We start from the raw sequence: 26,563 nt of genomic DNA on the forward strand, positions 1-26,563 counted from the left end.
ACAATATAGGTATCTGTCAAAGAACTTATTTACATTATATAAAGAACTTCTAAAAATATATTAATAAAAAACTAAAATATTTTTAATGGAACAAAGATTTAAGCAGTGACTTTAGAAGATAATCAAGTGGACAATAAGCAATGGAAAGTTGCCTAAAGCTTACTTATTAGCAAAATGCAAATTAAAACCACAATAAGCTACAATTTAAAAGGCTGACAATACCTAATGCCAGTAAAAATGTGGCACAAATAAAACACACATATTGCTAGTGTGGATGTAAAATGGTACAACCATTTGTAAAGCTGACAGTATATAATAAAGTGAAACACACAACTAATTTTTTAAAAAAGGATATATGAGTGTTCTTTTTAATACTTTTACAGCACTCTTGTAAGTTTTAGACTATTGGTTTGTTTGTGTATTCTTTAACTACATGACCAAAGTCAAATCTACAAAACTTTATTTTCTTTTAACTTCTTTGATTTCATATTTTGATGGAAATGCAAGAATATGTCAGCCAAGAAGCAATTTTAAGCCAGAACTGAGTTTACATACATTCTTTCAAGAATTTGTCTTTTGCATCAAGAAAGGTATAGCTCTACTTTGCAAACATGTTTCTGATGTTTCTTTAAAATAGGTATCTCATTTAAGAACTAGGGAACTGTGGCAAAAAAAAAAAAAAATAGCAATTAGGAAAACCATCCTTTAGCTGTTATGCATAAGACACAAAAATTAAAATGATATTGCAGAAGTCTCTACAACTTACTGAAAATTAAATTGAAGTACATATAGTGTGAGAATTTTTTTCAAAAGCAGAATGAAGATTTTTCCATCCATTGACTGAGTGACTTGAGTTTCTGGCAATATCTTTTATTTTGAATAATTTGAAAAAGCAAAACTATATTTCCAGATGCCCAGACTCTCCCAAAGTATTATTTCCAAGCAGATGAACATAATTTGAATTAGTAATGTTCCCCAGCAAGTCAATTAAGCCACTCTCCTGCATTATAGGATTGATGTCATCAGTATTAACCCATCCATCAGCCTGATTTCAAGGATTTTACATTATAAGATTCCCTCCTCTTCTCTAAAAGCTTATTCTGTCACTCAACCATTCTTAAAACGATGAGGCTTTCGTATCAAAACTTGAATAAATTATTTTTCTGTCAAGAATTTTAAGTTGATTAATACCTTATTTTAAGATGAGTACTCATAAAATTGACCCCATGTTCTCCCTAGGATCTACCTTTATTTATTCATAGATACTTGGTATTAGTCTTTTCTGTTGTCTTCAAGTCTAACTCCTTTTCCTCATTTATTCATCATAAAACTTCTATTAATCTATATTTATTTTCTTCTAATTGCCTCCCCAGATTTAATGTAATTTATTAGCGGTTTAATTTAATACTTAAAAAATCAAAGACACATCCAGGAAATAATATAATAATTTAACCATGCGTGTTGAACTAAATTCCCAAACTCCTGGAGGGATTTATTATATGGGCTTATGCTTCCTTAGCTAGAGACCTCCAGGTAAAGTAATTGAGCTGATTTTACTTCATTTTTCATTTTAACAGATTTGAAATACAGAGTTTCTAGTTTATAGATTTGCTTATATTGAACTAAGTCCAATTACAGAATATTAAAATGTCAGAAATGTTTAAAATTGGAGGTAATTCTTTTAAGATTTAGACATAACTTCAAAAATTTATTACTACAATAAAATTACACAATTTGGAGGAAATGTAGGCCGAAGTTGAATTCACATTTCCTGAGCTGGGTCTCAGGTATGCAAGTATCAGGTAAATAACCTTAGGAAGATCATAATCTCTCAGTGAAGTTCCTTGTCTATAAATAAAGACAATAAAAATTTCATACATAAATTTTTGTTCAGGAGCCATCATGGAAGGAATATCTGATTATGTCCAGTCTCTGTCCTGAAGATTTTCATTTGCAAAGACTGTTCTAACTCCTGGATAGCAGGATGTTCCCTTAAAGCCGGTGATAAATAGTGGACAAACATCTCACTCAAGATGACACTTAAAAAGGGATACAGAATCATCTCCCTCATATTTATCCCCCACTGGATAAATAATCCCCAGAGTTCTTGAAAAGAGCATAGGAGTTCACTAAACACCCACAAGACACAGGTATCATCTAAGACATTGTAATCATCCAAGGGAAGGTTACCATTTGGGGCGTAAAAGAGCTAGCCTCACACAGAAACCAATTCACTAGTGTTGACTGAATCGGGGTGTTACATTTTAAGGAGGAATATTCCCCTTTGAGTGAAAAAACTACTCTTTAAGCAGAACATCGGTATGAAAGGCAACAAGATAAAACCATCACCGCTAGCATAACAGGAGACAATGGTGGATTGGGTATGGCATCCACACAAAAGAACATGCCTGACTTTTCCATTTTTGTTGTATCAACACCCCCATAGGAGGAAAGTCAAAATACAGTGACCAAGATAAGACAGGAGCTGAAACTCAAGTAAAGACAGGGAGTCAACGGCAACTCTTTCAAGGTTGGTAGCAATCTTTTATCAAGTGAAATATTATATTAGAAATATTATATTATGTATAACTACTACATAAAGTGAATGAAATAACAAATAAGGTCCTCAAAGCATTTAGATATTCACTTTGGTTAGGAAGTGCTTTCTTATTTGTGATCCTGAGATGTCTTGACCCAACTACTAAAATTAACAAATAAGAGGGGAGAAAAGAACAAGCCAGAATTATCTGTTGCTTGCTCCTACTTCCATTGTAAAATGCAGCACATATTTATACTAGAACTGGTCATAGAGAACTAGGAGAGGATGGTGTTAGGACATACAGGAAGCATAGAATTTCAAGGAGAAAATGATCCCTAGGTCAAATGTAATCGAGAAGTCCAGTATATGACTGCAGATCATAATGACTCTGAGAGCCGTTTCTAAGTATCTGTAAAGTAACAGGCACAAAGCCAGATTCTAGTGGGTTGAATAGGAAATGGGAAGTGAGAAAGTGGAAGAGGGTATCTGAACCACTCTATCTTGATATTGAGGAGGAACTGGAGAGAACCAAGGACAAGAGTCTTAAGTCTTTTTTTGGAAAAAATCATCTCACATATTTTTCATGAAAACATCATTTGTGGAACTTACATGTTTAACACTTACTCATGCACAAACTTTTAATAAATTCCTTCCAAATTAGTTTCACTTAGGACTTTCCTGGTGGCTCAGATGGTAAAGCAACTGCCTACAATGCAGGGAGACCCAGGTTCAATCCCTGGGTCGGGAAGATCCTCTGGAGAAGGAAATGGCAACCCACTCCAGTACTCTTGCCTGGAAAACCCCAAGGACGGAGGAGTGTAGTAGGCTATAGTCCATGGAGTCACAAAGAGTCAGACACAACTGAGCAGCTTCACTTTCACTTTCCTTCACTTTACTAATCAGTTTTCAACTTCTAATTACAGAAATGATCACAATAAACCACATTAATGGAATTTCTAAACATCCAAGTAATCAAGTGACTCCCACATGCCTCTGCTGCCAGGGTCTCCACACAAAGGCCCCATTCAGTTGAATAAGTTTACAGATGCTCATGAGAAAGGTCTTAACATCCCCTAGAACACGACACCACACTGAATAATAAAATGAGAAGTGATAAATTTATTTCAATTTTCAAATGCAAATCCCCATGAATATTTTATTTGCCTATTTACCTTTAAGCCTAAAGAAATCTCCTTTTTCAAGATCCAATTCTAACCATTTTTGGCATTAATAGCCCTTGAATAAAAAATATCTTACATAAAATAAAGGGCCCCACTCTAATATTAACTTTACCATTCCTTATTCATCTCAATTAAGGATTCATTTATCACCTGCGCTACATTTTATGTGACCCTAAGATTCCATTAAACCTTTAAAAATTACCAGGCTTGTCAGCATCTCTTTATATCAAAGAGTTCTAGGTCAAGACAAGACATAGGAGGGTTATGGTTTCACCTCCTTCCACAGCACACGGAATCCGCAACTAAATATGAAACAACTCCCTCTGAAATAAACCTAATAACCGAAGGGCTGCTTTGCATCAGCTGAATGAGCGAACTAAGTCCCATGCAGAAGTTGGTCGGGGAGACTGGGACACATCACCCCATAAACCCCACCTAGGGCAGAGCGATGCCCAACAAGAAGGAAACTCAACCCCCAGAGCTTTCCCCTGAGGAGTGCAGGGTTTGAAGTACAGCTTACATGGGGAACCCCAAGTTTTAAGGCCTGCCCCTGACAGACAAGCCCTCGAAGCATCGATCTTTGAAAACTTCCTGGATTCAGTCCACAAGACCCACAAGGTTTAGACCGTTTTAACCGTCTAAAGGGCTCCAGCTCTCTGACTCAGCTGCCTCCCGGCTCAGCTCAAAGGCAGCGGACGAAGTCCCAAGTTTTCTGTGAATGAAACTCATTTGCTTACCTTGAAGCTGTTGCCAGGAGGGGCAGGTATCTAATTCAGCTCATATCTGGGACCTGATGGCTGGTGGCACAGTCCCCTGAGCCTCGTTCTAGCCCCGGGCACCATCTTTAAAAGAAAAAAAAAAACTAAACTCTTTTCTTTTTTCCTTTGTCCCCCCTTCCCCACCCTTTCCCTTGCACGTGTCATCTATACACTCTCCCTCTCCCCAGCTCCTGCTGGCAGGCGGCATCTTGCCGAGTTTTCCTCGGGCACCATTGTTTTCTCTCTCCTTCCTGGCAGCTCAGGTCTGTAGCCTCCGCCTGGCCTCAACCTGGCCGATGCGTCCCATCTCCATACTCTCCCTCTGCGTGTTCCTGATCACCAGTATCTCCCAGAGGGGAGTTTTTAAGTACATCTTCTGCCCTGGTTTCTGCAGCTGACACTCGGAAGACACCTCTAGATCTGACTCTGGTGGCCTGTGGGGCTTAAGGTTGGGGTACCACAGGACTGTATACATTTGCATATTTTCAAAACTGCTGCCTGAGGGTCAGGCTGCAATCTGCCTGAGTCTCCCTCCTGCCAGAGATCCTTCCCTTTGGGACACAGGATGGTTCTAGGAAAACCCTCAACTACAGGGAGCTACTAAAAATCGGCTTGAACGATTGCAAAAGTTTGAGAGAACCAGAACAAGGTTGAAGGATGCGGCTCATCTCCAACATGGGGCCCCTTCTTCAAGACAGGGAGAGGGGGCTGTCTATCTAATGTGTGGACACCAACACAGAGTCAAGCAAAACGGAGAAATAGAAGACTATGTTCCAAACGAAAGAAAATATTTGAACTTCAGGGGAAAACAGTCCAATGAAGTGGAGGTAAGTAATTTAACTTCATATCAATTTTCTTAAACTTATCCTCATAGTCTTTGGATCTCTGATGTTCTGAACACTTAAGAACCAAATTTATCTATTTTAAAAAAAACTTCTCCAGGAATATATCTCATCCCTTTCTAGAATGATCAAACAAACAAATCTTTTCCTACATGGGTTTCAACAGACTTTGTAAGTAAAATAGTAATCATGTAATCCAAAAAGCATTAAAGCCCTCCTGTTTGTCCTTCACTAGAATGACCATAAACTTTGTCATCCATCTTTTCCTACATGGGTTTCAACAGACTTTGTAAGTAAAATAGTAATCATGTAATCCAAAAAGCATTAAAGCCCTCCTGTTTGTCCTTCACTAGAATGACCATAAACTTTGTCATCCAAACTGAGAAACTGTGGAGAGTAAAAGGGGATGTTATTCTAACTATACATAAAGGTAGCCATTGACTACGACAGAGTCAGGGATACCTGGTGTTTTAGCAAGCCTGACACTCAAATTTTTAGCTATACTATACAAAAATAACATAAAATAAATAGTGAAGGGGCTACAACAATTATGGGTAAGGAGTGGAGATAGTGGAGGTTTGTGTCTTGCTTTTACAGTTCCCCTGAATCCTCATTCTTACTTTGCTGTGCACCATTGCTGCAGAATAATGCTGGCACTGTCGGAAAATGGTTGACCTTAATCATAAACCTCTGTAGGGGACTAATTCCTTAGTATGAAGTCACTCAGTCGTGTCCAACTCTGTGCGGCCCCATGGACTGTAGCCCACCAGGCTCCTCCATCCATGGGATTTTCCAGACAAGAGTACTGGAGTGGGTTGCCATTTCCTTCTCCAGGGAATCTTCCCAACACAGGGATCAAACCTGGGTCTCCCACCTTGTAGGCAGAAACTTTACTGTCTGAGCCACCAGGGAGTCATAAACCTCTGTACTGGACTAATTCCTTAAGCTACATTCTAACTTTCTTTTTCTCCAGCTTTCTGACTTCACTTCTTGCCACCCCAACCCTCTATTCTTGAGCTTGCCTCATTCTTTAGACTTGCCGTTTGTAGTACTGCTTTTCAACTACAAACCTGGTTTCCTTTCAGCTGTGATTTGGATTCTCCCCAGGCTAAACTAGGTTCATTTCCAGCATGAGACAACATAAAATGCTAAAATTACTTACCCAATTTTTCCATCACTCTTTTATCATGGAAAGAGATATGGGAGCCAGAAATTAATTCATTCTCAATAACTTTGAATGCCATAATTCTGGATCAAAAAATAATCTTCTCTCAGAATATGACCAAAGCCAAGTGTATGCTGAATATTAACATATTTTTTATCATTTCTGATTTTAATAATCTCAACCAAAAACAGATGCATACAGATCATTTTTATAAGCAGTCATAAAACTCATGGAGCTGACATTGGGTGCTACTTTAGAAAACAAGTAATTAAACCTTCTTACATTATTATCTAAATAGCTCTATAAATAAATGTGTCATTTGCAGTCTGAAAGAGTTGGTTGGCAAAGCTGAGTGACATCCAAGTTTATTTTAAATCAGGGCTTCCAGCTTTGGAGTTTTCTTGTAAAGAATTCATTTCTGACTACTCTTCCCATTGGCTTAGTGCCAGTGAGAATGCAAAGAAGTTTAGTGTGTATCTTTGTGTTTTAATGCATCTGGGTGACATACTACACATTAAGATGACAGATGGGAAGAACCACCATTGACTTTGGGTAATTCAAAGGTTTCCAAGAACCCATTAATTTTGTGTTCCAGAAGTTTAGGCACTAGTTTGAAAATAATAGATTAACTATGCTAATGTAGTGAAAAAACTTTGCTTTTATATAACGAGGAAAAACACAAATAATATACATCATCTTATTAACATCCAACCTAGTGGTTAGTCCTTTTTTATTCCCTAAAAGTTTATAAATTATGATACCTCCACTCTAAAGTGGAAATTTGTGACATTTTGGAATTCTAGAGGACACTTTTGAGGCTGGGATTGTTCCAGTTTTCATCATAATATAATGTTTCTCAAATCTGAGAGAAGGAAAATAACGTTTTTTTGTGTGTTAAACACCTGCTCCGTAGATTCAGCCAACTGCTTGCAGGACCATTCGTCACTTAGGGTGGGTTAAATATAGTGGACAATCAAGGAATGGTGAATAGGGTGAGAGATCCTGTGCTTAGTCACCCAGGCATGTCCCACTCTTTGTGACTCCATGGACTGTAGCCTGCCAGGCTCCTCTGTCGATGGGGATTCTCCAGGCAAGAAGACTAGAGTGGGTTGCCATGCCCTCCTCCAGAGGATCCTCCCAACTCAGGGATCGAACCCAGGTCTCCCACATTGCAGGCGGATTCTTTACCCTCTGAGCCACAAGAGAAGCCCAGGAATACTGGAGTCAGTAGCCTACCCCTTCTCCAGGGGATCTTCCTGACCCAGGAACCAACCCGGGGTCTTCTGCATTGCAGAAGGAGTCTTTAACAGCAGAGCTACCAACTGCATTTTAATATAATTTTTATTTTCTTAGTGTTTATTTATTTGGCTGCTTTGGGTCTTAGTGCAGCACATGGGATTTCGTTTTGTCATGCAGGATCTTTCGTTATGGTGCACAGACTGTCTAGTTGTGGCACGCGGGCTTCAGTAGTTGTGGCACATCGGCTTAGCTTCCCCGTGGCATGTACGCTCTGAGTTCCCTGATCAGGGATTGAACCCACATCCTCTACATTGCAAGGTGTATTCTTAACCACTGGACCACCAAGGAAGTACCTAATGTAATTTTTAGAGGTTAATTTCCATTTACAGTTATTACAAAATATCAGTTGTATTCCCTGTGTTACATAATACATCCTTGTAGCCTATCTTACACCCAACAGTTTGGATCTCCCATTTCCTCACCCTTATATTGCACCTTCCTCACCCTCTGGTAACCACTGGCCTATTTCTTTATCAATTAGTCTGCTGCAATTCTGTTATATTCACTAGTGGTTTTGTGTGTGTGAATTTTTGGGGATTCACATATAAGTGACATCAGACAGTGAAAACTGAAAGTTAGTCACTCAGTCATATCCGACTCTTTTTGATCCCATGAACTGTAGCCTGCCAGGCTTCTCTGTCCATGGAATTCTCCAGGCAAGAGTACTGGAATGGGTTGCCAATTCCTTCTCCAGGGGATATTCCTGACCCAGGGATTGAACCCAGGTCTCCTGCACTGCAGGCAGATTCTTTACCGTTTGAGCCACCAAGGAAGATCTATCATATAGTATTTGTCTTTGACTTATTTTGCTTACTATAGCATAAAACATTTAATATAAACAATGCCTTGTATAAATAATCAGTAACTTCTCAAATATCATTCATTTCATTCTCAAAAATATATTTATTTTAAAATTCATAGTTACATGAACTTATTATCGAGGAATTTGATCTGTGGGTTTTAAATGTTTTACTTTAAATCTGAATCATACCCCATAGACAAATGAATGTTTCATATCGTTTATACTGAATACATATTAGACCTTATTTCTGAAATCTGAAAAAAAGTCAGTTACACTTAACAAAAGGGAAATATTTATCAGTGTTGCTTACTGAAATTTTATCATACAATTTCTTGCTTTAAGACGAAAAGACTCAAAATTACCAGATAAGCATTTACTTTTTTTTTCCTCCAAAACAAAGCTTGTGAAGAAATCAAGTACACAAAAAGCTCTCCTGAGCTATGTTCAACTCTAGGCCCCCTAGAGGGATAGATGTAAAGAATGAAAGACTCCAGTTCACCTTTGAAGAGAAAATGGGAGGTTAACGCTGATTAGGCAGCAATAGGACATTTCAAAATAAAAGTGCCAGTGTTCAGCTCCCTGGGAATCTCAACCAACATCCAAACTTAGACAGTCCGTCCATATTATTTAAGAATGTATGTTCTCATACACAACAAAACCAAATATAATTTGTGTTATCACTCCCTGTGTGTGTGTGTGTGTGTGTGAGAGAGAGAGAGAGAGAGAGATCTTAGAAAAAGAGCAGTTTTAAAAAGTGAAATGTTCGGAGAGTTCTCTGAGATCTCCCAAGAAGGCTGGTCAAAAGGACAATGAGAGGAAAACAAAACCAACTTCAGTTTGTGTAAGGCAAAAGTAAAGAAATGTTTGACTCTTTTCAACAATTGTGGTCATCTGCTCAAAATCTAAAGAGAAGCCTCACTTGGATTATGCCTTTAGCCATACCTTGACTCGAAGGCTTCTCTCATGCCTGAGTGCCCTCAGTCAAGACTGCTCATTGAATTTGGTTAAAGCAGAGCACAGCCATACTTTCAAAACCGTTAAGTTCCAGTAATCAAAAACCTAGATGGCACTCTGGTCATAATTAAACCTCCCTTCCTAAAGTGCATGTTCTTTGACAAAATGTCAATAGAAGCAACCAGAAATGAAAATGACTTCAATTTCCATGCACTCATTCTACCATTTACTACCATTTCATTCCTACCTCTAGTTCAGGCCATCATTACCACTCATCTAGGCAAGCTACACACTTCTATAAATCTTTTTACTGAGCCTTTACTCATCCTGTTGTTTCTCTTTCCATTCTCCGCAAATATTAAGAAGTGCATCAAATCATATCACTTCTCTGTTTGAAATACCCTAATGTCTTCCCAGTTAGATTTAGAACAAAATTCAAAGTCCTTACCATGGCCAGGAAGCTCTGCATAATCTGGCCTCTATCTCTTTGACTTCACCCTTACATCTTTCTCTAGTTCGCTCTTCTATCTACATTTTTTAAAAAATTTTTATGTGAGCCATTTTTTAAGTCTTCATTGAATTTGTTACTATATTGCTTCTGTTTTGGTTTTTTGGCTGTGAGGTGTGTGGGATCTTAGCTCCCCAACCAGGGATTGAACCCACACCCCCTACGTTGGAAGGTGACATCTTAACCCCTGAACCACCAGGGAAGTCCCTCTGCGTTGGTCTTGATGCTGATCCAGTGTTCTCATGACAGAACATTTGCCCTTGCCAATCTCTCTGCCTACACGCTTATTCCCCAAAGGTCCACATGCCTCACTTCATTTAGGTATCTTCAATATCTTCTCAGAGAGCACTTCTTTTCTGACCAAGTGGTCTGAAAACCTTTAAATTTTCAATTCTATACATGATTCCCTGTTCAAATCAGATGACCTTTTGGGGACTCAGTTTCTTCACGAATTCAGTTCAGTTCAGTCGCTCCGTCGTGTCCAACTCTTTGCGACCCCATGGACTGCAGCAGGCCAGGCTTCCCTGTCCATCACCAACTCCCAGAGTTTACTCAAACTCATGTCCATCAAGTCGGTGATGCCATCCAACCATCTCATCCTCTATTGTTCCCTTCTCCTCCTGCCCTCAATCTTTCCCAGCATCAGAGTCTTTTCAAATGAGTTGGATCTTCGCATCAGGTGGCCAAAGTATTGGAGTTTCAGCTTCAGCATCAGTACTTCCAATGAACATTCAGGACCGATTTCCTTTAGGATGGACTGGCTGGATCTCCTTGCAGTCCAAGGGACTCTCAAGAGTCTTCTGCAACACCACAGTTCAAAAGCATCAATTCTTCAGCGCTCATGCATTATTAGTTATCTATTGCTGTATAACAAGTGCTATATCCTAAATTGTTTGTGTCTTTCCAAACTCATATGTTGAAGTCCTAAAGCCCAAAGGTGACAATATGAGGAAGCGAGGTCTTTGGGAAGTGATTGGGTTGTAAGGGCTGAGCCCTCATGAGTGGGATTAGTGCCCTAATGATGGAGACCCCAGAGAGCTCTCTTGTCCCTTTCACCATGTGAGGACACAATAAGAAGATGCCTTATTGACCAGGAAATGATTCTCATCATATACCAGATCTTCTGGCACCTAGATCTTGGAGCCTACTGGCCTCCAAAACTGAAAAATAAAGTTTTGTTGTTTATAATCTACCCAATTTGTGGTACTAAGTTATTGCAGCCTGAACAGACTAAGACAATAATTTACCCCCAAAATATAGCAGCTTACAAAATGAATATTCATTATCTATTTTTCTCTGGGTCAGGAATTCAAATGCAGCTTTGTTGGTCTGGCTCAGGTTATCTCTTAAGGCTATAATCAAAGTGTGCCTGTGTGCATGCTAAGTTGCTTCAGTTGTGTCCAACTCTTTGCAACCCCATGGACTGTAGCCTGCCAGGGTCCTCCATCCATGGGATTCTCCAGGCGAGAATACTGGAGTGGGTTGCCATGCCCTCCTCCAGGGGATCTTTATGACCCAGGGATCAAACCCGTGTTTCTTACATCTCCTGCACTGGCAGGCAGGTTCTTTACTACTAGCACCACCTGGGAAGCCCAGTCAAAGTGTAGGTTTAGTTAAATCAAGGTTTTGCTTAGGGTACTTTCAAATCACCTATACGGCCATGGGCAGACCTTAGGTCCTCATTGGCCATTGACTGGAGATGTTAGCTCCTTATCACATGACCCTTGCCACAGGGTGCCTCACAACACAGCAGCTGCTTTCCTTCAGAGACAACCTATGAGACAGGAAGAAAGGAAAGGAAAATGGCAGCTACCTCTTCTTTGTAACCTAATCTTGAAAGTGATATCCCATCACTTTTGCCATATTCTATTGTTTAGAAATGAGTCACTAGGTCCAGCCCACACTCAAATAATCAAGAGAGAATCATGATTCATCAGAGGCAAGCCTAAAGGCTGTCTGCCACACTTGTGTATTAAATGGAAATGATATTCCCTGCCATGCAAAATGGTTGGTTATAAAAGCACAAGATAAATATATTCTCACTAACTTATATGTTTATACAGTTGGTCCTTGGTGTCCACTGTTTCCACATCCTTCAGTTCAACCAAATATAGATCAATAATATTCAGGAAAAAAAAATCCAGAAATTTCAAAAAAAGCAAAACTTGAATTTGCTGCATGCTCAGCAACTATTTACATAGCATTTACATTATATTTACAATTATTTACATAGCATTTACATTGAATTATGTAGTATAAGTAGTCTAGAGATGATAAAATTATGTAGGAGGATGTGCATGGGTTATACAGAGACACTGTGCCATTTTCTATAAGGAACTTGAGCATCTGCTGATTATAACATCTTTAAGGGTCCAAGGATCAATCTATTGGGGATGCAGAGGAATGCAACTTATTTCAAGTGCTTGTTGTAAAGACATATACCAATATATATAAGGTCAACACAAAAACTTCCTTGTAGATGAAAAAGATTTAAAGGGAATTTATCACTGCACAGAAATTACTGTTAGAGTTATGACCAGAATTCAAAAGATAAAATACCATTCTGTACTTTACCCACTTGTTTGTGCTTTGATTTTTTTTTTTTACCCATAAGAAGTGCCAAGTAGTAAGTAGTATTTTTTAATGCCTTCTCCAACAAAATTCTAGATGCCAAGTAAAATTATTCTAAATATTTAGAATCCTCATAGGAAAATAAATGTATTTCCAGCATTAAAAATGTAATGAGCTTAGCCACAAATTTTTAAGTCACAAAGTTAAAATAATCATAAGGCTTCAGAGCACATATAAGATCTGAAATACTTGCTTGGAAATTAAACTAACTTCAGGAAATTAAACTATCATATATTTTCATAGAGAAAAGTAGTTTATAGATGTTATTTTCAAGAAATGGCATTCCATTCCACTGAAATAGTAAATATTAAATAACTCAGACATTCTAGAAATAAAGGCATAGACAAGTTATTTTCTAAAAGTGTCTGTAAGACTTAAGGGCCCAGAACTTAAAAGGTCCACAAGGGAATAAAGGAAAGATCTTAAATCTAGGACACTTTTTATTCACAATCCACTACATTTTTCACTCTATAGCACAAAACACTTCAATAAATATGTAGCAGCCTATAGTGTGTAAAATATAGCATGCAGAAAAGTGATTAATAATTAAAAAAAGACAAGAATACTCTAACTAGAAACTCAAAATCTAGTCAAAAAGATAAGGCATAACCACATAAAATGGGAACCTAACCATAATGGCAAATGTTCACTGGGTCATCCTGCTCTTCAAGATCCTATATAAGATCAGCTTGAGCCTCAAACTGCTCGTTCAGTGGGAATACAGTTGTCTTCCTCTGCATTTCTGAAAATTTCCTGCCCTTTCTCGAAGCTCTCTGGCTGTGATCTCTCCCTTCTTAAACCTCCCTCTTCTTCCCAGCTCCTGGTGGTTGGGTGTTCCTTCATCTTCACTGCTCCTCTTTAACCTCAACGCAGACCTCCACTGACTTAATTTGTTTCCCACAAAAACCACTCACATCAGGCTTTTGTGTGTGTTAACAGCCATAACTGAGTATTTGAAAAGAAAAAAAGAGTTATCACAACCACACAAATGCCTAAAATTTGTTTTAGACATCTGCTAGGCCATTTCCACCAGTCGCCAGCCTTCCCCCGAGATGTATGGTTCTCTGTTCCTATCTTCAGTCTCCCCTCTCCAATCTTGTTTCAATTTTGTTTTCTCTTTGTGCCTCGGTGACATTTATTCTGCTTGGCTTATGTTCTCTCTCCAAGCAGAATCAAAGTTTTCCTTAACAAGAAACAGTCTTCTCCCCAGGAGAAATTCTGGTGCCAGTTGTTTCTGAAGGACAACTTCTATTGCCCTTTCACACCGCGTTAAATACCACAAGGTCAATCCTTTTCCTACAATTGCGTGTGGTCATTTTCTAATTTAAGATTCACTTTCTTCAGCTCTTTGTCTAAATTAGTACTTAAATTTAGTTGTCAGCATGTGTAGGGATCACTTAGACTGCTTCTTTAAAATGCAGATTTCTGATCCTCACCCTGATATCCTGAATCAGGAGCTATGAGGTGGGTCTCAGGGACTGTGACCACCACCTAAAAGGGATTCTGACAGCATTGGTCCAAAGGACAGTTTAAGAAACACTGACCTTTTTCATTGATAAAAACAGTAAATAACGTTGATTTAGTTCTCAGCTCCAAAGAGTGCCAGGGACACTGTATCCTCAGATTGAAAGTAATTCATAGTCATTTCTTCCAAAAGTTTACAATCTTTAAAATTGTAAGATTGGTGAAAAGCTTGGGAATTTTTATTGAAGCTTGGTGGGGGTGGGGGCGCTGGAAAAGATAAACTTAAGTATAAACACATATACAGAAATGAAAGGCCCATATAGGCAGAGATTTTTATTTGTATTTCACTGATGGAATTTTTGGGAGCTTCCCAAGTGGCTCAATGGGTAAAGAATCTGCCTGCAATGCGGGAGACTCAGGAGATGCTGGTTCAATCCTTGGGTTCAGAAGATCCACCGGAGGAGGGCATGGCAACCCACTCCAGTGTTCTTGCCTGGAGAATCCCATGGACAGAGGAGCCTGTCGGGCTGTAGTCCACAGGATAGCAAAGAGTCAGACACGACTGAAGTGACCAAGCATACACGCACTGGTGAGTTGCTAGCACCTGGACAAGTGCCTGGACTATGGTATTTCTTAATCCTTGTAGGAATATTAAATGCTATAGCGATCAGTTATGGACACAAAAAGGAAAGTTCTGAGCTTACTTCATTATAATTTTTGAGATATTCAAGAGCCAAAGAAAATAATAGCTAAAATATAGAATGTGGAATGGAGAGGAAATGGCAACCCACTCCAGTGTTCTTGCCTGGAGAATCCCAGGGACAGGGGAGCCTGGTGGGCTGCCGTCTACGAGGTCGCACAAAGTCGGACACGACTGAAGCGACTTAGCAGCAGCAGCAGCAGAATGTGGAAAACCAAGTAGCAAGCTATTCTGTCCTCTTAATATGTTAGAGAAAAGGCTAAATTCAAATTAAAGGAACACTCCCACTGATTCCTCCATAGGATATCATCACATTCACATGAAAATAATCTCCTTATTACTGGCAGAAACAAATTACTGAAATGTACCTGAGAAAATTGAATTTCAAGCTAGGGCAGACTCTTCTGGGAAAACTGAGTTTTAAGTTAGTTTGTATTCTTTGTCAAAATCTGATGTCATCCTTCACAGGGCAACTTTCCAGGGGCCAAAGTTATCGCATTCTCTCCTCCCCTCATGAAATTTTTAAAGTATGTGTTAGAGCAGAAGTCTTATAAAAAATGTCTGTCTCTTAAGAAAGTAAAAACCTGTCCACTATGGGGATAGTCATCTCACTTTATGGGAAAAATATCTGATTCCAACATCACCCTCTGTTCAGAAATTAATTTATGAAACAAACATTTGGCAATCTGAAATGTTTCTCCACTAGTAACAACACTGCAGACATTTGGTTGAATAAATGTAACCATTTAGACATATCAGCTAACCACAAAAACAGGACTCTATTATACAAATACCCTGGAAGAAAACCGCATCACATATGTAGCTGATTTCTACATTTTGATTGTGCTGTATGTATTGTAAATGAATGTATTTTGCTTCAGTCTTTACTCCTTTGACCTTTTAGAGTCTTAATGAGACTCCCAAAGCAACAATCAAAGCACAGTGTTCCATTTTGGAAGCATTCAGAAAGCAATGCACTTTGGCTAAATTTAGTTGTAGCATTCAGAATTGAAAAACACATCCAGCCATCTTTCTAGGAGACACATAGTCACTCGTTTTCTATTTAAGTAAATTGGTCAAATAATAGTTGCTTCTTCTTAGCTCACTCATGCTAAAAAATAAAGTTGGGTTGGAGGGAAGAGGGGAGACAGTAACAAAAACTGACCCATGTAAGGCTCTTAATGACTGCAACTCAGGCATATTCATTTTGTAGGACACTAAACAATGGAAACTTTTGTGCTCCTTTTAAACTATTCTGGCTCAGAAAACACAAATTGCAATTAAAATTGAGACAACAAAATTATAAGCTGAAGACATTAAGAATTGCTCATGTTGAAGAAATATTTTCTGCTTTTATCAAGAATTATATGTGGCAATTGAAAATAATTGAAAGTTAGGGGCAGAAAATTCAAGTAGTAATTCATCTCCTAAATGATAACTTGGGAAATATTATATCGTTAAGCATTCAAAAGTTTATTCATTTAAGCAATAGTCCTGATTTTAAGATGTGTTTTGCTTATGGTACTTAGTCAGAAATTTTTTCTGGGCAACATAATTTAAAAGAGCTCACCAAGCACTATAAAGTCAGCTCTTCAGCTCCACACAGTTAAATTACTTTCTGGGTGTGAAAAATTGCTAGATTAGAGAGACCAGATGCATTTGGAAACTTTAAGCACCACTCAAATGCAGTCTAGCCTTCTGCACTGGAAATCTAGATTTTAAAAAGCAGCTATTTTTTGTTGTTGTTGTTGTTTAATTTTCTTTATTGTGGCAAGAACACAACATGAAATCTAGCCTCTCAGCAAATTTATGAGTGTGTTGTTATTATTGTTTAGTTGCTAAATCGTGTCCAACTCTTTCGTGACCTCATGGACAGTAGCCCTCCAGGTTCTTCTGTCCATGGGATTTCCCAGGCAAGAATGCTGGAGTGAGTTGCCATTCCTTCTCCAGGGGATCTTCCCAACCCAGGGATTGAACCTGTGTCTCCTGCATTGCAGACAGATTCTTTGCCGCTGAGCCACCAGGGAAGCCCTTTTGAATGTATAACACAGCATTGTTGACTACAGATGCAACGCTGTACAGCAAAGCTCTAGAACTCATTCATTTTGCATTGCTGAAACTTTTTTGCAGTAACTCCCCATTTTCTCCTCCCTCCAGTCCCACCATTCTACTGTTTGGTTCTATGAATTTGACTTACTTTATTTTTTAATTTATGTAGTTTTAATCGGAAGATAGTTGCTTTAAAATATTGTGTTGGTTTCTGATTTACTTTATGCAAGTGGATTTATGCAGTATTTGCCTTTCTGTGATTGGCTTATTTCACTTAGCATCATGTCCACAAGATTCATCCATGTGGTTGCATATTGCAGAATTTCCTTCTTTCTTAAAGCCAAATCATACTTTACAAAATGTATGTGCCACATTTTATTAAATAAATAAAAAACAGTTCTCTCAGAATTTACAAAATTGTAAACGAAGAGAAAAGCCGGCCTGGCTTCGTAAACAGTAAAGTTGTCTGAGGGGGCCTCCGTGTTAAGACATGTTTTCCAACAGCACAGAACCCAGTGTGAAAAGAGGGGAGTAAAAAGAAAGGGATTAGGAAAGCCATTCTTCCATCCTCCTGCCCACCTGCCCACATGCATTTAATCCGAACTGCGAGGTATTGTATCTGGATGGTCAGGTTCTGCTGGGGGAGAAAGCTCAGGGAAGAAAAGAGGAGTGTGGAAAAGAAAGAAGCAGGAGGGAACATGAAACTCACCCAGGTCCGCTTATTTTGTCACTTACATTTGTTGGCATAAGATTAAATTCCCCTAGGAACTTCCCTGTTGGTCCACTGGTTAAGATTTTGCCTTCCGATGAAGGGGGTGCAGATTCAATCCCTGGTCAGAGAGCCAAGATCGCACATGCCTTGCAGCCAAAAACCAAAACGTAAAACAGAAGCAATATTGTAACAAATTCAATCAAGACTTTAAAAATAGTCCACAACAAAAAATATCTTAAAAAAAAAAGATTAAAGCCCTTTACCAATCTCCTCTACCCCTCCCCCAACAAACATGAAGCATTTCTCAACTGTATAAATCTCTACTGGATCGCAGGTAAATCTAAAATTATGTCTGTACTGTTAGAAATTGAAAAAAAAAGTTGAACATAATTGCGCATTAAGTGCAAAAAGTGAAGGAATCAACATCAAACCTGGGACAGGGATGGCTTCCAAAAGCCGTGCCCTTGCCACAGCAGAGAATTCCTGGTAGGTAACAGGAGTGGGAGCGCTGGGTGAGGAGAGCCCACAGAGTCTAAACAAAACAAGCGGAAACCTCACCAACAGCTGACAAACATTTAAGGGCTTCCTGAATTAGATAGTGAACGAAAGCCCCATTAGGGCCAGTTCTGGATGGCACCCCACTGGAAAATCCCATGGACAGAGAAGCCTGGTGGCTACAGTCCACAGGGTCGAAAAGAGTCAGACGCAACCGAGCATGCATGCATGCAGGCAAGCATTTAGCGCATAACAAGGGTTAGGATCAGATTGTAGATGCAGGAATGTTTGTACATCAGAGCTGAAATGGAATTCTATGTGATGTCTTCTGGCACAGCAGCTTTATTTCAAGAGATGTTCTCATTTCAAACCATCGTTCCAGAAGTCAGCAAATTGTAAGCCTGAATACACAGAAACTGCACCAAAGAATATTGACGAAATCTTTCCCCATCCTCCCAAACCACAAATCTTGACTGTAGCTATCAAGAAAATGTTTGCTTGCAAACATTTAGAAATAATTGTGAGAGTTCAACACAAAACTTGGATGAGGTAGGTAGCATTGTTCAGCACATAAATGTTTGCGCAAGCAAAAAGAATGCGTTCATAAGAACAGGATATGTTCACAGAACAGGGTGTGTTTGGGGAGACTGTCTGAGGCCATAAACTGAAAAAACTGGGGGCAGATGTGGTCACCTTTAGACAACAGATCACAGAGATTAAGAGCAAGCTAACCCAGAGCCGTATTTTTCACCCACATCTTACTGGTTGTGAGACCATGTGTAGTTAATTATACTACCATTTCTGAATCTTAATCTTACTGTCTTTAAAATGAAAATAAGACATTTTCTTTTTGAAGTAAGCTGGAAATGCATTGTGCATGATTTAGCATAGTGTCTGGCATATAGTAAGAACTCAACCTAGATTTGAGTCATTTTTCTGTTGTTTCCTTTTTAACTAGATAAATCAGGAGAATACAGCAATGATCATTTTGGATCAAATAATCTATCCCTATATTCCATCCCTGTGTGTAGAATCAGAAGGTATTTTAGTCACTTTCCATGTGTCAATACTCTGAGAGGGAGCATTATAGAATTAATCAAAGCCCTTAGTTTTACAATCATCATTAAATGAATCTTGCTTGTCTTTCAGAGTCACCATCTCTATACTTTTTACTCCTTTATGTAAATAAGTGTTTTCATTAAAATGTGTGTCAGTGCTCACTGCAGCAGTGCATATACTAATATTGGAACAATACAGAGAAGATTAGCGTGACACCTGCTCAGCCATACAAATTCAGGAAACATTCCATATTTTATGAAAAGAGTTCTGGATGTGGATGGTGTTGAGAGTTACACAACAATATGAATATATTTAATACCACTTAAGTGCTCATTTAAAATTGGTTAGCATTATAAATTTTATGTTCTATGTATTTTACTGTGATACAAAAATTAGAAAAAAATATATTGATACCGCTTCATTAAGAGGACATCAAGCTCTTAAAATACTGGTCCTTTGTCAACGGTTTTATATATTTGAATGGGCATAGAATAGCTCAGTTGTTAGTTCACTGTTACTCAGCAAAGCAGAGGCAAACACAACATTAAAATTCTGAATATGGCAATCTGAAGAGACTGACTAGAGCAAGCTGGATTTTGTTTATTTATTTATGCTTACTGCATAACAGTTCAGAAGAATAATCATTTGTATAATCATCTGTTATCACTGAATGTTCCACTGTTGTATTTTTTATGCTTCTTGAGAGACCTGTGGGACAGAAGATAGTAATCAAAGAATAATTATATTTCATGTTGATGCTAAACAGCAATTTAAAACATTTTAAATGTTGTTGTATTATTTACTTTTCTACATAGAATTGACTAGAAAGCTTTCCTAAAAACTAAGATGATTGGTTTTAAACAACTGGTGTATAAACATGAAACATGAAAACAAATTTACACCAAGTGAGTATTCAGAAGTCCCATTGCAGCTATCATTCTTCTTCGATCTAACTTTTCATCAAGCAACAAGTATGGGGATGGATGCTTTTGAAAAAAAAAGAACACTTGCTTTCTATTTTTTCTTGTAATATGAAAAAATAACAACTTCTTGTTTTCAAAACCGTCAGCCCCTACCTGCATCCTTACCTTTCAATTCTACCTTCCCTCCTGTCAGAATGGATGAATTTTCCCTATTTCTGCCCACTGCCTTCTTTATAACTAAAATCTGTTGAGACAAGCGTTTCCGCTTCCTCACTTCTTACTGTCTGCTCAACGCACTGCAGTCAGCTTATCAGAACCTCCATCTTGCCCTACCCAGGGGTCACCTCTCCCTCTCCATCTTTCTCAACCTGTGAGCAGCATTGGATATATTTTTGTTTTTGACATTTACCATCCCAATTTTCTTCTTCAGCCTCTCCTTCTCAGGCTTATTTGCTTACTCATTTTCTTCCTCCTACCTCCAAATATTAGCATGTCCCACGACTAAGTCCAGGGTTCCATCCTCTCTTCTATCAACATTCTTTCCTGTGACCTCATCCAGACCCCACATGCTAATACCATCTCTTTGCTAATGATTATCAAGTGTATATATCCAGCCCTGACCACCCCCTGAGTCCCAGGCTCATATATCTGATAGCTTACTCATCATCTCCCTTGACTGTCTATTAAGCATCTTCCTGAAGCAGCAGCCTTCATCACCCTCTAGAGCCTGCTTCTTCAAGGCTTTTTTGAGCTGACTCACATGCTAAGTCTGAAAACCCAGAAGTCATCTTTGAATTCTCTCTCTGTCTCCCCTGCAATAAATCTACAGCACATCTTGTCAACTTATACACATCAAAATATTTCCTCACTCCAGTCATGTTTGCTGCCTCCCCTGCTACCATCCTGGCATGTTATCATTAACTCTCACCTCAAGAAGTGCAATAGTTTCCCCGCTAGTCGGCTTGCTTCTCTACCTGCCCTCCCAAATTGCATTTTCCATGGAGCAGGCAGACAAAGCTTGTGAAAACTAAATCAGGTTATGTCACTCCTCTGCTCAAAATCTTCCAAGGTCCAGGCATCACAGTTAGGATAAAACCCAACTGTTTACCAGCTCCTGATCTGGCCTTGGTCAACTGTCACATCTTATCTCCTACTATCTTCTCCCATTTTTCATTGCTCTAAGACAAATCTCCCTTAATATTCCCCAAATATAGCAATGTGTTTCCCACCATAGGACTATTTATTGACACATAGTTGGTTTTTGATGAATATTTACTGAACAAATGATTATAAGCTGGGCTTCTTCCCTTCTCTTCTCTCACTATAATTATCTGTCAATTTGTACAACTTCCTTTACCCATTCTGCAGTATTACGTCCAGAGAAAAAGAACACTATGCATCTTATTTTAGGGTTCAGTTCAGTTCAGTTGCTCAGTCGTGTCCGACTGTTTGTGACCCCATGGACTGCAGCACACCAGGCCTCCCTGTCCATCACCAACTCCCGGAGTTTACTCAAACTCACGTCCATTGAGTTGGTGATGCCATCCAACCATCTCATCCTCTGTCGTCTGCTTCTCCTCCTGCCTTCAGTCTTTCCCAGCATCAGAGTCTTTTCTAAGGAGTTAGTTCTTCACATTAGGTGGCCAAAGTATTGGAGTTTCAGCTTCAACATCAGTCCTTACAATGAATATTCAGGACTGATTTCCTTTAGGATTGATTGGTTGGATCTCCTTGCTGTCCAAGGGACTCTCAAGAGTCTTCTCCAACACCATAGTTCAAAAACATCAATTCTTCTGTGCTCAGCTTTCTTTATAGTCCAACTCTCACATCCATACATGACTACTGGAAAAACCATAGCTTTGACTAGATGGACATTTGTTGGCAAAGTAATGTCTCTGCTTTTTAATATGCTGTCTAGGTTGGTCATAACTTTTCTTCCAAAGAGCAGCATCTCTTAATTTCATGGCTGCAGTCACCATCTGCGGTGATTTTGGAGCCCAAAAAAATAAAGTCTCTCACTCTTTCCACTGTTTCCCCATCTATTTGCCATGAAGTGATGGGACGAAATGCCATGATCTTAGTTTTCTATTTTATTTTATTTATTTATTTTATTTATTTAGCTTATTTTAGAGTTAGCCACTGTGAATTACTCAGAGTGTTTCTTTTTCAAGTGAGAGACCTCATAGAGGGAATGGCTATCTTGAGTTAAGGCAGCCTGGGAGCATGTCTTTAAAAGAAGTTATATAAGATGATTAAGTTCCATGTATATGCTGTAAAACACGGTGGCTATAATTAGCAACACTGTATTGCACACTTGTTGTTGTTATTGTTTAGTTGCTCAGTTCAGTCGTGTTCGACTCTTTGCAATCTCATGGACTATAGCCTGCCAGGCTTCTATGTTTCTGGGATTTCCCAAGCAAACATAATGGAGTGGGTTGCCACTTACTTCTCCAGGGGATCTTCCCAGGGATCAAACCCAGGTCTCCTGCATTGGCAGGCAGGTTCTTTACCACTAAGCCACCAGAAAAACCCAATTGTACTCTTAAACATTTATTAAGAGGATAGGTCTCATTTTAAGTGTTCATATCACTATAAAAAGCTCCCACTATCAGATGTGTTAGATTACAGCATATCTAAAACTCAAGTTTCAAGAAGGTGGGTGCTGCTGCTTCTGTAACTCAGCAGTTTACAGCCAGAGGCTAATAAATTGCATTTGTTCCTGGGTTAGGAAGATCCCCTGGAGAAGGAAATGGCAACCCACTCCAGTATTCTTGCCTGGAGAATTCCATGGACAGAGGAGCCTTGTGGGCTACAATCTATGAGATCACAAACAGTCGAACACGACTGAGTGACTAACACTTTCACTTTTTTTTAACATCCTACCTGTCTTTTCACCAGGAAGATTCATAATCTGATTAGCTGTCACCACTGTTTTCCACGCCTCTCCTCCATATCTCTTCCTTAAATTGAGTAAGGCTAAAATCTAAAAATGAGCCTTGGTTTTCTCTATCATCCTTTTGTAATCCAGTGGTCTTCTTTAATCAGCCCTCTTTCTTCCGAAGCTCCAAGTACATCACATTTTATAATCACATCCTATAAATAGCTAAATTCTTATTTGATTTCAGGCTTTATGTTGTTTCTGGTGATATAAAATTTATAGCAATAGATTAACCTGTGCTTATATTACTGAAATTCCTTAAAGTTCTCCAAAAGCAAACTAGTATGTAAATCTAAATATTTTACCATCTTTAACTTATTCTAAACGTGCCCTATCTCAAATTCCTCCCCTATTCTCTACTTGCTTTTCTTATAAATTCCTACTCTGTTTTCATGACATTCTGTAAGATCCCATTAAATAATATTGACTGGCATCTCCTTTTAAGTCCCTTTGCCTACATTCTTCAGCTTTGCATTTTCCAAAACACTTTCCATCTCAAATTCAAAGCCAACCCCAGTTCTGATTCATGTAGGAAGACTAAGTGGTAGAGTCAGGTATTAGAAGGCTTCAGGGAAAGAGAAAAACCTCAAAGCACTCTGTTGTCAGCATCCTGTGTGAAGTGCTGAGGGAGACTGCAAAATGAGCAAGGCCAAGCATTGTCCTCAGGACCTTATGATCTCAGGCGCAGACAGACTCACTCTGAGTTTAGAACTATGACCTAAGGAAAACCATGAACTGTCAAAAACTCCATGCAGTTGAGAGATCTGCAAGACTTCCTGAAGGCAGCAGGTACCTTAGGTGGTTAAGAGTGAGCAGGATTTCCACAAACACAAATAGTTGATCATTCCAGACAGCGAGGCTGATCCTATGGAAGAGCAACCTGACAGGGAAGAATCCTAAAAACGATTTATTCCATCCTATGGTAGCAAATGTCAGGAGCAACTGGGCTTTCTGAAATCTCATCCCATGTGCAGACCAGATTATCTGCCAGACCATGTTTCATGTTTGTTTGAATTCGATACTGACAGCTGAAAAACACAGACTCACTCCTGTGAGTCAATACGTGAGGGGCACTGGTGACATCAAGACAAGGTCTCTCTTCCTCAAAGCGAATGACAGAGAGAAATCATACAAACTCAAGCAAAAGGCATCCTTCAAGGATAACACAGAGCTGCAGTGAGGGCAGTTCTATCTGTGGCTAGAAAACGACAGCAGGAGACAGACTGAGTTTCACAGAGTTTCACCACAAGAACAGAAAGATGCCTTATTTGAGCAGGAGGAGGAAGCCAGCCTCTAGACAGCAAGACACAGCTACAAACACACACACAGCGGGATGTAGGCAGGTGGTTCTTACATTTCTCTTCTTAAAGCCTTTCAGCCTCGTGCGCACAGAACACACTCAGTGAGATCCAGAATATGCACAAACACTCACAGTGCCAAGCAGAGTGTGAAGGAAGCAGAGTGAGTTTTTGGCTCCCTCTCACATCCTCTGCAAGAGCCTGTCTCTCCTTTCAGGAACCACTTTCTTAGTCGCTTTGGTTTTTACCCCACAGCCCCGCCCCACCCCCCCAATTATATTTGGATTTTAAATAGAAATAGTCCCTCAGAGACCAAGTTCTTTCCCTAAAGCATGCCAAAACAGCAAGAGCTTCCTCTACCTAATTCTCTACTAGACCTATAAACTACGGAGAAGATTGTTTTAATTTAAACCGAAGAAGAGGATATAGAAAAGCAGCTGTATGTTTTAGCGGGCGACCATGGTAAGGCTCCCAGCATTTCTAACCTGAATACTCTGATGTGAGTCACAGCTCCACGGGACCAGCTCCTAAGAGCAGTATTGCCTTCTGCTGCTGTTAAGATGCTGTCAGAGAGTCAACAGTGGTTCTTTTTTTTTTTCATTGGTTTTTTTTTTTTCTTTTCAACATTTTTATTGTTGATTTTATTTTTTTTAATTTGTTTTCTATTTTTTAACTTTACAATATTGTGTAAATTATCATATGTGAAACAGTGGTTCTTTTAATGGGAAGTGCTGAGTGGTCGGGTGAGATCACAGGGGCTCTAGGACGAAGGTTTTCAGTCTGACCTGCGGTGAGGGTGGGATCTGTAGATGGACTGCAGAAGTCTGTGAACTCTTGCGATTGTATGCAAAATTGTGGCTATTTGCATTTTTTTGAGAGAAGGCTCTCATTGTTCCATTTATACTTTCAAAAGGATACATAACCTTCCAGATTACAAAGGTCTGTGCTCCAGGGAAAGTGTATCAGTTTGCCAGGGCTGCCAGAACAGCAGAGTGCCACATGCTGCATAGCTTAAACAACAGAAATTAGGTTCTACTCAACTCCACTCTGACTTCATCTTGGTAACGCTAGTGGTAAAGAATCCACTTCCTAATGGAGGAAACGCAAGAGATGCAGGTTCCATCCCTGGGTTGGGAAGATCCCCTGGAGAACGAAACAGCAACTCCCTCCAGTATTCTTACCGGGAAAATCCCATGGACACAGGAACCTGGTGGGCTACAGTCCATGGGGTCACAAGGAGTCAGACACAACCATACACGTACTGTCACTGTTGCAACTCCACTCTGACTTCATCTTAACTAATTACATCTACAACAACCCTATTTTCTTTCTTTTAGTTTTTGTAGAAATAGTGTGGTGCATTTTAATCTTTGGAGGTTTAAAAAACTTTGACTTCTTGAGATTTATTGTTATAATACATTTACATGGTTCAGGATCCTAAAAACAGAAAATACATTGTGCTTCTCACCACCTTCCCTCTTTGCCCAGGATCCCATCACTCTAGAGTTAGCTTTTATGGTTGTTTTCCCAGGTATTCATTCAAAGTATCTTTATGTATGTACATACAAGCAAATATGAATATATATTTCTCCCTCACCAGCTATTTTCAAATAAGGTCACATTCTAAGGTCCTGGGGATTAAGACTTCAGCATGTAAATTTGGGGGGACAATTCTACCTATAACAGAAAGCACAGCAGTGGAGTGTAAAATATCTTTTTTCCCCATTCCAAACACCATCTCCCAACTTCCAACCTGGCAAGAGAGATAGTATTAACAAACCTACAAGATTGTTGTAACTTCAGCATCCCGAGACGACTATCATGATAAGAATACCAGTCATAATAGATTGAATGATTTAATTCATGTAAAGCTCATAGAACAGTGCCAAGCACATAGTATGTCATCAATACATACTTACCACCATTTATACACATCTACTAGTGGTCTCCTGTCTATGCATTTTCCCATTTTTCACTCACATCTGCACAGAGATGTTCTGGATTTCTTTGTGACTCTTCTCTTCCTTTCTTACAACCGTAAATTACAGCTTTCTTGGGAGATGGAACCAACTGCTGTGCTGTGTATATCACGCTGTCCAAAATTCAATGGGCACCCTTAACTGCAAAGATAACCCCTTTACAGTCACCCTGTGGGCAGTGCTGCAAGCCCAGGGCACAGACCAGAACTGCTGAAGAAAAGGTCAGCCGAAGGCTTTGAACTCTTTTTCTTTCTCTTTCTCTTGTTC

At 39.2% G+C, this 26,563-nt stretch overlaps 1 long non-coding RNA gene and 1 other non-coding gene across 2 annotated transcripts in view; one reads left to right on the forward strand and one right to left on the reverse strand.

Moving 5' to 3' along the window:
• LOC145523589 (uncharacterized) overlaps positions 1 to 26,394 on the reverse strand; it is a 116,903-nt gene extending 90,509 nt beyond the window's left edge. The window contains exons 1-4 of the long non-coding RNA XR_014066734.1: positions 26,237 to 26,394; positions 19,777 to 19,866; positions 17,628 to 17,750; positions 4,458 to 4,562 (exon numbers count right to left, since the gene is read on the reverse strand). This is a non-coding gene — a long non-coding RNA (uncharacterized LOC145523589). The remainder of the gene's footprint in view (positions 1 to 4,457; positions 4,563 to 17,627; positions 17,751 to 19,776; positions 19,867 to 26,236) is intronic.
• On the forward strand, positions 19,313 to 19,414 carry LOC145524916 (U6 spliceosomal RNA). The gene has a single exon (XR_014067948.1). It is a non-coding gene; the product is annotated as a U6 spliceosomal RNA (small nuclear RNA).
• Positions 26,395 to 26,563: the final 169 nt, after the last annotated feature.

This window comes from Giraffa tippelskirchi, chromosome 10, assembly GCF_054371585.1.
Source record: "Giraffa tippelskirchi isolate mGirTip1 chromosome 10, T2T-mGirTip1v1.2.pri, whole genome shotgun sequence".
Taxonomy (NCBI): Eukaryota; Metazoa; Chordata; class Mammalia; order Artiodactyla; family Giraffidae; genus Giraffa; species Giraffa tippelskirchi.